The following is a 13,455-nucleotide window of genomic DNA, read 5'->3' on the forward strand; positions in this document are numbered from 1 at the left end:
GGTGTCGAATTTACTAATCGTTTCAAGCTAATCAATGACTCAAAACAAAGGTTGAATGACCCTCGTCAAGGTTTGAAGTAGGCCGAAACAGCTACTTATAGCCCAATTCATACTGGTTTTGGTCCCTAACTGAGCTGGTACACACCCATATAAAAAAAACCAGATTATGTGTATATGCCATACAACCTGCTGTAAGGTGCAGCCCAAAAATTAAGCTGATCCAAAACATAGGTGGGCCACATCACTTCATGTTTTGGGCACATTTGGTTTCATTTGGCACAGCCCCATGTAAGTTTTAGGTCAGTCTGATATCTGTCTTCCGATCTTCATAGTGGGGTGGACCTGAAGCATGGTTTGGGTGCCATGCAAGAAGAACTTGACCATGGCATAATTTACGTTACTGTAGAATCATTATTTTTTTGATTTTGTTCTGATTTGGGCTGTACATGTACGTATCGCCTCTTATTGGCTGCTGCTTCCAGTTGAATGATATGGTACACTGAAACCGATTTTATAAACTTTGACCCTCATCCTTTTATCGGGCCAGGGACCAGCTAATTTAGCGGACCAAGTGGAGTTATATAAAATGATTAAACCTATATAAATAACGATTAAAATGAACTTTAGATTTCTCTACATTCTGCCATTCTTGCTAGGTCCAACAGCCATCTCAGTCGTCTCACAGTCAGAGGGAGCTCAAACAGTGATAGCAATACAGGAGAAATTATATTGATTTCACTAACATGGGGTTGTCCTATAAGCCAAACAAATTTTGGCATGAGAATTTGATCACATGCAACTGTTGTAGGTTTGGCATGATAGTTGATCACATACAACTGTTGTAGGTTAACCTACAGCCATTTATTCTTCAGGAACCAGTGACTACTGAATCCATGCTGTAACTGTCTCTGTCTTGCTTTCAAGTTAGTGCATGGGAAACATAGGTTGGAACAGTTCTTCTAGTTTGCTAAACACAGATGACTAAATAAAGGTTGCAACCCTAGAATGAGTTTTACAGCACCAGCTTAGAATGGTTCTGAGTGCAACCATTTTACCACATCTTTCATGTGGTGAATTTCGTTTTTCTCTATATTACCCACAGTCATACTTCTTAAGGAGGGTAATTTGTTGCCTGAACTGCCTGGGGCCTTGTGAGCCTGAGCTGGTTTTGGATTGGACTTGAACCTATTAGCTTAGCTTGTGATCTTGGTCTTGGGCTTGGCACGCACGGCCTGATCAATTTTCGGGCTTGACTTGGCCTCGAGTCATTTTAGCCCAGCTGCCTGCCTGGCCTGACCTTACATCATATGTACATGTCTTCTATCTTATAAATACGCCATACACCATTTTAATACATGACTAGGTAACCCATGTGTCTTGAATGTAGACCATTGATTTCATTCCTTTTAAGCATCCTTTTTTTTTTGGTGTGCGTGTGTCGCTCACTTGATCAATAGATGGATTAGCAACATTCAAGTGGAAAATAGGGATGTCATCAACTTTCTGGCCATACTGGGTTGGGTCTGCTCCGGTAGGGCTGGTGCCCAACCAATTTTTCGGTCTTAGGCTCGGCCCTGGTGTGATAGGCTGGTCTGAGAACTTAACCAGCCTAGCTCGGCCCTGGTGTGATAGGCTGGTCTGAGAACTTAACCAGCCTAGCTCGGCCCTGGTGTGATAGGCTGGTCTGAGAACTTAACCAGCCTATCTCGGCCCATTTCCACTCCTAAGCAGCTGCCCTCTAGTTTTTGCTATTCTTAAATTCCTCAACATTTGTTGATGACCGCAAATGCCTCCCCAAACGATTGTGGCTTTTCTACCATTGTATATTCAAACAAATAGGTGTCCTATTTTAACATCTAATAGTCCTATTTTAACAAACAAGTGTCCATGAATCAAAGGTTAAAAATGCTCAACGAATCTGATTTTTGTACTGAGACTTAGCTGCGGTGGTTTCCAAGATCTATCCCGATTGATTTGATTAAATATGTGCCATGTATACGACTTTTGAGTGTGCCCGTATATTAAGCGTTTTAGTTAACCAGAGTATCAAATCTCCCTTGGGGCCTCCAAATCTCTCAATGCATGGAATGTAAGCCCCAAGCCTAAATTTTAATCAACAAACGTTAAATCAATGATTTACCGCATAATGCTTGAGAACATTCTTCATGGTCCTTTCAAATAAATATCCATCCAAAACAAGCCCCATGATTTCTATTGTCCAGATGCCCATGAACTTGCCATGTTACCACCATTTCAAAAATCATAGCAAACCATCACTATAGTCTACCTCTCAACAAGGGTTGTCCATGAGCAGCTAGCTATCCGTGGGTGTGAGTGAGGCTTGTAAGATATGGACAATTTTAGAATACTGGTCAGCAACAACACATACATAACCAGCTAAGTCCTGGCAGTGTGCCATGGAGATTCCCACCCTATATGTCGCTATCACTTGTCTAAGGAGGACAATAGCCTTAGTGGTTGACCTTCCTGGCATTGAACCAAACTGATTTTCTGACTAGTTCATCTCATGCCTTAACATTTGCTCAATCATTCTCCCAGAGTATCATAGTAGGGCTCATAAGTTTAATCCCATTATGGACAATGCAACTCTATATGTCTCCTTTATCATTGTAAGTAGATATGACGACACTTTTCCTCTATTCTAATAAATAGTGCAGCTCCTTGTGATTTTATAATCGTTTCTTTAATTACAATGTAATTTACTAATTATCCACAAAAAGTTATTTTTATTGAAAATTCACAATCACAACAGAATCTTGGAAATGTTCAATTTGGAATTGTCATGCTTATGATACAGTTATCAAGGGTGAAACTATTTTGAAAAGGTACGACATGCTTTCCATTCGAAATGCAACTGTAACAAAAAAGTTATAGTCTTCCAATGCATGAGAGAGATCTGAAGTGAGTATGATCAAATGATGCACCCATGTTTTTTTATTTGAGAGTGAAATTGAATGATCAAAGATCTGCCCGAATCCAAACAGGCTTTTAGATGAGGTTCCATCTGCAATGGGCCCTCTGTGGTTCGGATATGAGTACACGGCATGTGTACTGCTGCAAGGGAGGCTTTGTACCATCAGTTGTGGGGTAATGCCTGTTTTTATTGAGGCAGGAAAATAGAAAGTGAATCACTTAAAGATAGGCTTAAGGCGCGTCACGTTGTCGCTATCTTTAAGGTGATATTCGCACTCTACTAGTGATTAAACCAATTTGCAAGAGGGTTACAACAAATTCGCCTCTAGGATACAATAAGCCTCTCCTCCAAGACCGGAGAAATGTGGGTTTCGGCCTGCAAAACTGAAAAACCGTAGCCCTTTTCATGAAAAGACATCTTATTCCATGGTGGTGTTTTTCCAACAATGGTGGTGTTTTTCCAAGAATGGCATCCCTCCATTTCAAATTCAAAAGATGCTCCCTTTACCAAGAGGCATCACCATTCACACCAACAATCACCAAAGCCACAACCCTTCTTTTTCAATTTTCTTTTCTTCTTATTTTGAAAAAACCCAACAATGCCTATCACCATATCATTTTCATGATATGATAGAGACATCTCTGTCTTTCTCATGGATGGTAGCTACTGTCACTTTGTAGCGTCTTACATTCTTTGGACTTTAATGTGGATAGACCAAAACCTTAAAATAACAATATTTGAACCATGCTAATAATCTGATTTTGTTTTTTTTGAATTTCGACTCACCCACAACTATTTTTCTTATAAACACCTGACCCGGGGAGAGTAGAAGATGTGTCTTTCATTCCTCGCAATGGGTTGGGTTTGGGTTGGGTTGGGTTGGGTTGGGTTGGGTCGGGCTAGGCTAGGTCGGTCCTGACCCAACACCATAAACACAAAGCCTGAGCATAGGCCAAGCCCAGTATGGGCCTAGCAAAGCAGGCTGACCATTGATCTCAAAAGAATTTTTTTTTTTGGGCCCAGGCCTGACCTGGCTAGGACAAAAAATTGATAAAATCCATGTTTCATTCCTGAATGTTGTTAATCTATCCACACATGCACAAATAAATAGTCACGTTAAAAGAAAGGAACCAATGGTCTACATTCAAGTTGGAGGGTTTAATAATGCGATCTGGGACACAGGGAGGACGTGAGGTCGAGCATTGTCTTCCTTAGGGGGATAACTGTTCCGAATCCACAGAACTTCTCCGGACTCCTCACAAATACTCCTTGAATCCGTGAGGAAAAGAATAAGAAAATAGAAAATAAATTCTATAAAATTCGAAAATGATTGATGAATGAAATAAATGAGTTCACAACCCTTTAAATAGGGATACCAAGCAATGGGAGAGAAATCAGAAGCAAACTATAACTAAAACTCCTAGAATTTGCAACTTACTATAAATAGTAAAATTACTATTTATAGACGGTTGTGATGTTTACTAGTGCACAAGGTTTTCAACCAAAAATAGTAAGTGTCCTATTTGGCTTCACCAAGCTGTTCTCCTAATTATTCTAAGCACTTCTCATGTTGGGCGCAACTCCTAAAGCCCAACAGATGACGAGTTATAATCAAATTAAAACTTACTATTTATAGTAAAAACGGAATTAAAATAGGGAAACGACCGTCGATCTAGTTGTATTTTTCAAATCCGGCTTGTGTAACCCGACTTAGCGGGTTGGGTGGCTAAAGTAGCTCGTTCTACCCCAAAATCATATATTTTACGCTCGATAACTCATTTCGAATTGTGAGATATGCCCGATATAAGGTTTAACGGTTCGGATCACTTCTATCGTCGACTAGGCCTTTTCTGATCCATCTTGGCTACGAAACTGTTCGCGACCCGCTCTATATCAGTCCCCTCCACTTCAAAAGAACTCGTCCTACTTTAGTTCATGGTACACGATTAGGTCTGTGACGTTGAAAGTCCGTGAGATTGCCATGTCATCTAGAAGATTAATAACGTAAGTGTTGTTATTAATCTTTCGTATGATTGGTACTGGCTTAATCTTCTTATTCTTTAACTTGTTGTACGTCCTGGTCGAAAATCTTACTTTATGCAGATGGACCATGATGTGATCGCCCACCTCGAATACTTTTTGTCGTCGATGCTTGTCCGCTTGCTCCTTATACTTCCCGCTTGAGGCTTGTAGCTTGGTCTGCATCTCCGCATGAATGTCAATTATCCCGTCTACTATATGTTTTGCTGTAATGCTCATGCTTGGGAGCTTGGGCAGAGGGACCAAGTCAAGTGTGTGACCAGACACTCGCCTGTAAATAATTTGGAACGGGGATTCCCTGTCGACCGGTTCACCATGTTGTTGAATGCAAACTTTGTTTGAGACAAGGCCAAATCCCACTGCTTCGATTTTTCTCTTGAAATACATCGAAGGAGGTTTCCCAATGTGCGATTCACAATCTTAGTTTGTCCGTCAGTCTATAGGTGGTAGGCGATGCTGAATTAAAGTCGTGTATCGAACCGAGTTCACAAAGTCCATCAAAAGTGGCTAATGAACTTTGTGTTACAGTTAGAAGTAATAGTCTTGAGAACCTCGTGTAGCTGCATAACCTCTCTCAAAAATAGATTCACCATGTGTGTTGCATCGAGAGTCTTCTTGCATAGGATAAAGTACGCCATTTTGGAGAAACAATCTACTACCATGAACTTCGAATCCATGCCGCGTTGTGTTTGTGGGAGACCAAACACGAAATCCATAGATAAATCCTCTCAAGGGCCGTTAGACACATGTAACAGTATGTAGAAGCCCGTATTTTAAGATTGCCCTTTTGAGGTCTGACAAACATAACAACATTGAATTGCTTTTCCCACATCACAGACCAATTGTGACCACTAATACTGTTCTTCCACAAGAGGTCGTGTCTTGTCTTACCCAAGGTGTCCACTAATGCCACCTCCATATAGCTCTTGGATGATCTTTTCTCTTAGTGAACTCTTGGGGATACACCATTGATTCTTCTTGAAAAAGAACCCGTCTTGCATATGTAGGTCACCGGGGTGACCTTCTTGGCATCTAACTCACACATCCTTGAAATCGTCGTCATCAGCATATATGTCCTTGAGGTGCTCGAACCCTACAACCTCATTGTCATAGTGACTAACAAAGTTGCATGGCGACTTAGTGCATCAGCTACTTTGTTTTGTTGCCTAGACTTATGTTTCAGCACGAACGTGAATTCTCGCAAAAACGAAACCCACCTAGCATGCACACAGTTAACGTTAGCTTGACTAGTAATGAATTTGAGAGCTTGATGGTCTGTGTAAAGTATGAATTCCCTTTGAATCAAATAATGTCGCTAGTGTCGTAGTGCCTGAGCTACTGCGTACAATTCGATTTCATATGTAGACTACTTTTTTCATGCATCGCTAAGTTTCTCACTATAGAAGGCCACCGACCTACCTTCTTGAGACAAAACTCTCTTAATTTCGACATATGAGGCATTACATTTGACTTCAAACAGTTTGTCAAAGTTGGGAAGTATAAGAACTGGGGTTATGGACAACCTGCGCTTAATTTCATCAAAACTCTTGTCGGCTTCGTTAGTTCACTGAAGCTGCCCATTCTTCATGCAATCTGTGATTGGTGATACAATGGTACTAAAATTTTTCATGAACTGACGATAGAATATTGTCAGTACATAAAAACTTCGTACTTCGTAAATATTTGTGGGAATTAGCCATTTCCTGATTGCCTTTACCTTTTCCTCATCCACCCGAATGCCCATGGATGTCACGACAAAGACCAAAAACAATAGGATATCGGTCATGAAGCAGCACTTTTTAAAATTGAGATACAGTTTATTTTCAGTGAGTACTTGAAAGACCTTGAGGTGTTCCACATGGGTGGTTTCATCTTGACTGTATATCAAAATATCATCGAAATAGACCACAACGAATCGCCCAATGAAAGATTTCAGAACTTGGTTCATCAACCTCATGAATGTACTAGGCGCGTTCAAAAGACCGAAGGGCATGACCATCCATTCGTATAATCCTTCATTGGTCTTAAAGGCCATCTTCCACTCATCATCCAGTCGTATTCAAATCTGATGGTAGCCGCTCCTCATATCCAATTTAGAGAATAATTTCGCGCCCTTAAGCATGTTCAACATATCGTCCAGTTGTGGTATGGAAAACCTGTATTTTATGGTGATTTTGTTGATGGCCTGACTGTCGACACACATGCGCCAACTCCCATATTTTTTAGGAGTTAATAGAGTATGTACGGCGCATGGGCTTATGTTTTCTCGAATGAGACCCTTACGGATTAGTTCCTCTACTTGCCCTTACAGAATTTTGCACTCTTTCGGACTCAGCCGATAGTTAAGAGAAAACGACCATCCACTTTAAAAGTTTCACGTGATTCCTCTCGATCCATAGGGTCTAATATGTTTTTTTGGCCGTCCTTGACGAAGATATATACATTATTTTGCCCCTTATGAGTGGTGTCACGGTCGGATTGCTAGGGTCGATCGAGTAGTATTTGACATGCTTCCATGTCAACCACTTCGCACAATACTTCATCTTTATAATGTTTGCCAATTAAAAAGGATATAGTGCACTGTTTAGTTACCTTTATTTCACTGACCTTCTTGATCCAACCGATCATATATAGGGAGGGATGACGCTCTGTTTTTAATTGCAATTTTTTTACCATTACCCTGAAGATGATGTTCTCGTTGCTCCCACTGTCGATGATCACATTACAGGCTGTTCGATTCACCGTACACCTAGTTAAGAAGATGTTATGTCATTATGGGTGTACTTCTTTCCTTGGCCCATACAATAGTCGCCTCACTACGAGTGATTCGCCATAATCTTGCTGAACCCAACCTGACTCGCCCGTTTAATCTTCTATGGCGTGCTCTGGTTCCTCAATACCTGAATTCTCGTCGGTGTATTTAGTACTACCATCATTGATGGCGAGGTTCGCCACTTTTCGTTGGGGTCAAGTATTTTACAGGTGATCCGGCTGGCTACAACAAAAGCAATGGTCCCCCTTGGCCGAGCATAGGGGTTCGGGATCCTACTTGGGCTAGTAGCAGTCGATACGCCTCTTTGGGGTCTAGTTTGTCTGTTTCCTTGATCTCGGTTCACAGGTTTAGGAGGTTGAGTGCGTGCTCCTACGAGCTCCTTCTCCTTGGACTGAGGAGCTCCTTGGGACGGGCCTATCACAGCAACCCTAGCGGTAGGATAAATCTATGTGTTCAAACATTCAAGTTGTACTTCCGCTTGGATAGTCAACTTGATTGCATCGTTCATCGTCCAAACGAACTGCATCTGGACTCGATCTTGGATCGTCATATGCAACCACTATTGAATCAGACGACTTATTGCGATTCAGTTTTGGCCAAATTGTTACGCGTTGCTAAGTGGTAAAATTCTTCTGTGTTATCTCTCACTGTCCGACTATCTTGTCGATAATTTTGGTATTGTTGGAATAGTACCTGATGGTAGTCGTCAGGGAGGAATCGTGTTGCTTCATCCACTGCCATGTGCGGATTGGTGCTTTTCTCTGTCTCACCCGTGTGAGTTGTAGTTGCTCCCACCAAGCTGAAGCTCCACCTTTCAACTTGTACGCTAGAAGCTTGACCTTTTTTCGTTTTAGGGATGTTCGTATAGTTGAAGAATCGCTAAACATCAGAAAACCAATCGAGAAAATCATCGACGTGTAGTTAGCCATTGAAGCTAGGAATATCGACCCTCATCTTAAACTCCCGATCTGCCCGATCGCCACCTTGTCTGTGATATTGGAAGACTATGTTGTCGACCTCCTCGTCGTTGGATCCTCCTTCCTTAGGAGTGATTCTTTGATTCGTTGTTGGCACTATTCCGTGATCAGGGTAATCACGAGTTTCAGCAATAGCTGGTGGTGGATTACCACCATGAACACGGAGCTGCCCTAGGGCCTCCGCTATACGATCAATGGAAGCCTGCAACCCTTGCATGCCTTGTCGATTCTCTCGCTATGTTGCCTTCGAAGTTGTCGTCGTTAAAGATAAATTCCATGGAACACCGTCCATGGGATTGTTGCTTGTCTTGTCGTTAGAAGGCATAGATTCGAAGAAAAACTTGGCTCTTATACCAAACTGATGCAAGGAAGGATGTGAGGTCGAGCATCGTCTTCCTCAGGGGGAGGATAACTATTCCGAATCCATGGAACTTCTCTGGATTCCTCATAGAGATTCCTCGAATCCACAAGGAAAAGAACAAGAAAATAAAAAATAAATTCTATAAAATTTGAAATTGATTGATGAATGAAATAAACGAGTTCACAACCCTTTAAATAGGGATAGAAATTAGAAGCAAACTATAATTAAAACTCCTATAATTCGCAAGACGGTCGTGATGTCTACTAGTGTGCAAGGTTTTCAGCCAAAAATAGTGTCTTATTTGGCTTCACCAAGTTGTTCTCTTAATTATTCTAAGCACTTCTCGCGTTGGGCGCAACTCCTAAAGCCCAACGGATGAAGAATTATAATCAAACTAAAACTGATTATTTATAGTAAAAACAAAATTAAAATAGGGAAACAACCGTCGATCTAGTGGTATTTCGCAAATCTAGATTGTGCAACTTGGCATAGGGTGGCTAAAGTAGCTCGATCTACCCCAAAATCATATATTTTACGCCCGATAACTCATTCTGGATTGCAAGATATGCCCGATTTAAAGTTTGACGGTTGGATCACTTCTGTCATCGACTAGGCCTTTTCTGATCCATCTTGGCCATTAAATTGCCCGTGACCCGTTCTACATCAATCGAGGAGTAGGATGATTTATTTGTAGGATGTAATACATGTGATTATAGAGCTGGATCAAGTCAGGCTAAGCCAGGTCATGTCAAGCTAAAATGGCTTGAGCTAAGCCCAATCTGAAAATTGATTGGGCCATGCATGCAAGGCCCAAGCCAAGCCTAGAGGGTTCATTGCCACCCTTGGAACATTCTATTGGAAGATTTGACCTCTTAATAGATCAAGATGGTATACTCATATGTTGGGCTGCATCATAGCTCTAAAATTTGATGATTCAACTCAACCATGACAAATTGAGGTGATGAGCTTGACTTGTTTCCAACTAGACAAGATTCTTTGGGTTGAAGAAGCTCTTTTGCTAAAATTGGACGGTCACATTCAAACTTACAACAGAATCTACCAAGAGGTCATGCCCTATGTTTGTATTTTAGTAAGTTAATTTTATGCTCATACTTATATTATTAGTCAAATATCTTTCTTAGTTTTAATTATTAAATATTAAGGTGAGTTGACCTGGCCCAGCTGGACATTCGGTCAAGTTGAGATTTTGGGTTTTTAAAACATGGGCATAAGGCCTAATGGGTCATGCAAATATGACCAAATTAATGAAGTGGCCTGATTTTCAGGATAGGCCATTTACACATGTTGGGTGGGGCACATATATTCGGAACAGTGTAGACTGACTAGTGAGCGAGCTAGGCCAGGTGATCTTCATGGTGTTGCTCATATTTCGCATGGCTTTGATGTGCAAAACACATGAGCCCTTTGGGTGAAAGGCGGGGCGCGCATGAGGGTCATGGTTGGCTGGTTCCTGAACCACTCGCTCACCATTTGTTACAGACAATGACTGACTTGACCAGGTCCTTGGGTACTTGTCATTATATTTGTATTTGTATATTTATTTATTTTTAGGCCGGCTCCTCTCAAGTCCTTACAGAAATAAGTTTATTCTACGAGTTCTCTGCCAGTGGGCCCCACCAGGGTTTTTTTTTTTTTTTTTTTGTAATCTAACATGTTCATTGGGTTGCTCCTATCATGAGAGTTGTTGGATTTCTAAAAAATAAGGCCTATTCAGCCATATAATTATATGTGCCATCACATGAATTTGAAGCATTTTGGATGGTTCTCCATTGTTTTTTATTTTATTTTATTTTATTTTATTTATGGTAGAGCCACCGTGCTGTGTATATGCCATCCAAACCATGCATTATATAATCCACACCATAATGATGGGATGCTAAAAAAAAGAAAATTCGGCTAATGCAAGTATTAGGTGTCCCACACTGTAGAAAACATTGGAGCCATTCAAAACTCTCCAAATCCACTAGTAGCCCACATCATGTTTGGATTGGATTGATTTTTGGGGCATCCAACTTCAACGGTGAGGTGATCATGCTGGACATGTTGGATGCACTACACAACTTAGTAAACCATATGCAACACTTGAAGTTTATTCTTGTGGGACTAGTGGATTAAGTATCCAAATCAAGTTGCCTCCTGCCTATTTAGCTAAGCAGCTAATAAAGAAATGAACTGAACACAAGTTACGGGGCTCTAAGCTTCAGCCGAGCCTATCTGAATTTTAATGGGTCTTCAAGGCAAGGGCATATACGAAAAGTAAAAAATAATGATGAGATGACCAAGTGATATTTGATTGGTGGGGCCGTAGCCTGTCAAAGATGGCTGCTTGCCCAAAAAACCTTTAAAAAGGCTTTTGTCCATGTTGATAGGATACAGCTCCACTAATCAAATCTCACCACTCATCTCACCACCACCACTCAATCTAGTTTCATCATGAGGTGGTGTGTTTGGCCATTTTCATATATATGGACTGCTTCTTCTCACTAGTTTCCTTTGTTAAACATGGAAGAATAGAAGTCCAAGCCACCCACCCACTTTTTGAACAAAAGCAAATGCATGCAGGCTTATTTAGTGGGGTTTAGTCAGCATCCCCTCTCCAAAAATCCACAGTGACCCACTAGTTTGTTGGGTCACATCTCTAAGTTGAATTGGGTAGGCACCACTAACAAGTCATCAAGTAAATGGGGATTTCTATATAAATCATTAATAAAATATTAGAAAAAACGTTAAACATTGGCTGTTGGTTATTTCATTTCGGTCTATTTTCTTCTTGTCGATTAATAATTGAATTGGCCTGAAAATCTTCAAACAAGTGCCATGTTGTTGTGGCATGATTCACCTCAATCTTTCCTTCACGAATTGTCGTACCATCATCTCCCGATATTTTAGTCGGAAGATAGGTCTCAATTGATATGCTCTAAGGAGTGATTGATGAGAATTTGCTGTTAACTTGTCATCATTCTATGTGTGCAACAAATTAGTAATATTTGTTAAAATTGTGACAATAAAATCAGTATGAGTGTATTCACTTTTATGATCCCACATGACCTATGTTTCACATGCTAATACAACCCAAGTATTAGTGAATCCTTGGAAGGCTATTTTTGACATTTCTCTCTTGAAATGGTGGCTTTTAGGGTTAGTTATGTTAGGGTTGAGAGAGAGTTATGATTTTGGGTTGAATTTTATTTATTTATTTTGAGAGCCTCCAGAGAGAGAAAGAGAGAGTGCTCGAGTTTTTTATTGTAAGTTTTCTTCATTCCCATCATCTTTTCTGAATAGTAGATTGATCGTTACTTTGTGTCATGGTTTCTTCCTGCAAGGGTTTTACACATAAAAAATCGTGCGTTTAAATTCAGATTAAGGTATCGGAGCGAATACGGGTTGTTAGTTTGGATTTGACATATGGTGTCAAGGGGATTGGATGTAAAGTTCGAGACAGAAAAATTCACATGTAGAAACAACTTTAAAATTTGAAGATTGAAGCTGAAAGCTCTCCTAATTCAGCAAGAGTTGTAGTATGCACTTCTTTGGAAAGCGTATTGTTCGGAATCTATGAAGTAAGAAGATTTGAATGAACTATATTAAAGGAAAATTAGTATAATTCAATTGTGGTTAGCCGATGGAGTTCTGTTACAATGTCATAGGTGAGATGACTACTATGGGTTTATGCGCGAAGTTGGAGAGTATTTACATAACGAAACTCTCACCAATCGTCTATTTCTAAAGAGACAGTTTTATACTCTGAAGATGGTGGAAGTGTCGGATCTATTTAAACATATTGACACATTCAACACATTGATTTGCAAGTTGATGAGTGATGTTTAATTTAAACCAACCTGATTTAAATGATTTTAAACTCGCAAGTATACGAATCAGATTTAGATATGGTACGTATTACGAGATCGTTCCCACAAGGACTGGTTGTCACAATTCAAAATTAAAGACTCTTCTTAACTAATCCAACAAATATTTGAGATAGAAATTGAGTAAACTAAATAAAAATCAATGGAAAAATAACCGAGAATAATGACGAAAGTTCAATCAAAGAGAAGACTAGGACTTTCGAATCCACCCCTAATTATCATAAACCTTGTTCTGCCTGTTGATTCACCCTAATTCAGATTGATATCAAAAATAAATAAAGCGCACTCTATGTCCTTGGTCGGGCACACAGAATGTATAATTCCTTAAAGCATATGGATTACATCTTTCCATCCATGGTCAGGCATGAAGAGATGTAGATTCCTGTTTCTTCCTCTATAGGAACCTGTTCATGGTCAGACACAAGCACCTAGAATAGTAATCCAAACAACGTCCATAACTAGACTTTGGTTGAGCTCTTAGA

Source organism: Magnolia sinica, chromosome 19, assembly GCF_029962835.1.
Source record: "Magnolia sinica isolate HGM2019 chromosome 19, MsV1, whole genome shotgun sequence".
Taxonomy (NCBI): domain Eukaryota; kingdom Viridiplantae; phylum Streptophyta; class Magnoliopsida; order Magnoliales; family Magnoliaceae; genus Magnolia; species Magnolia sinica.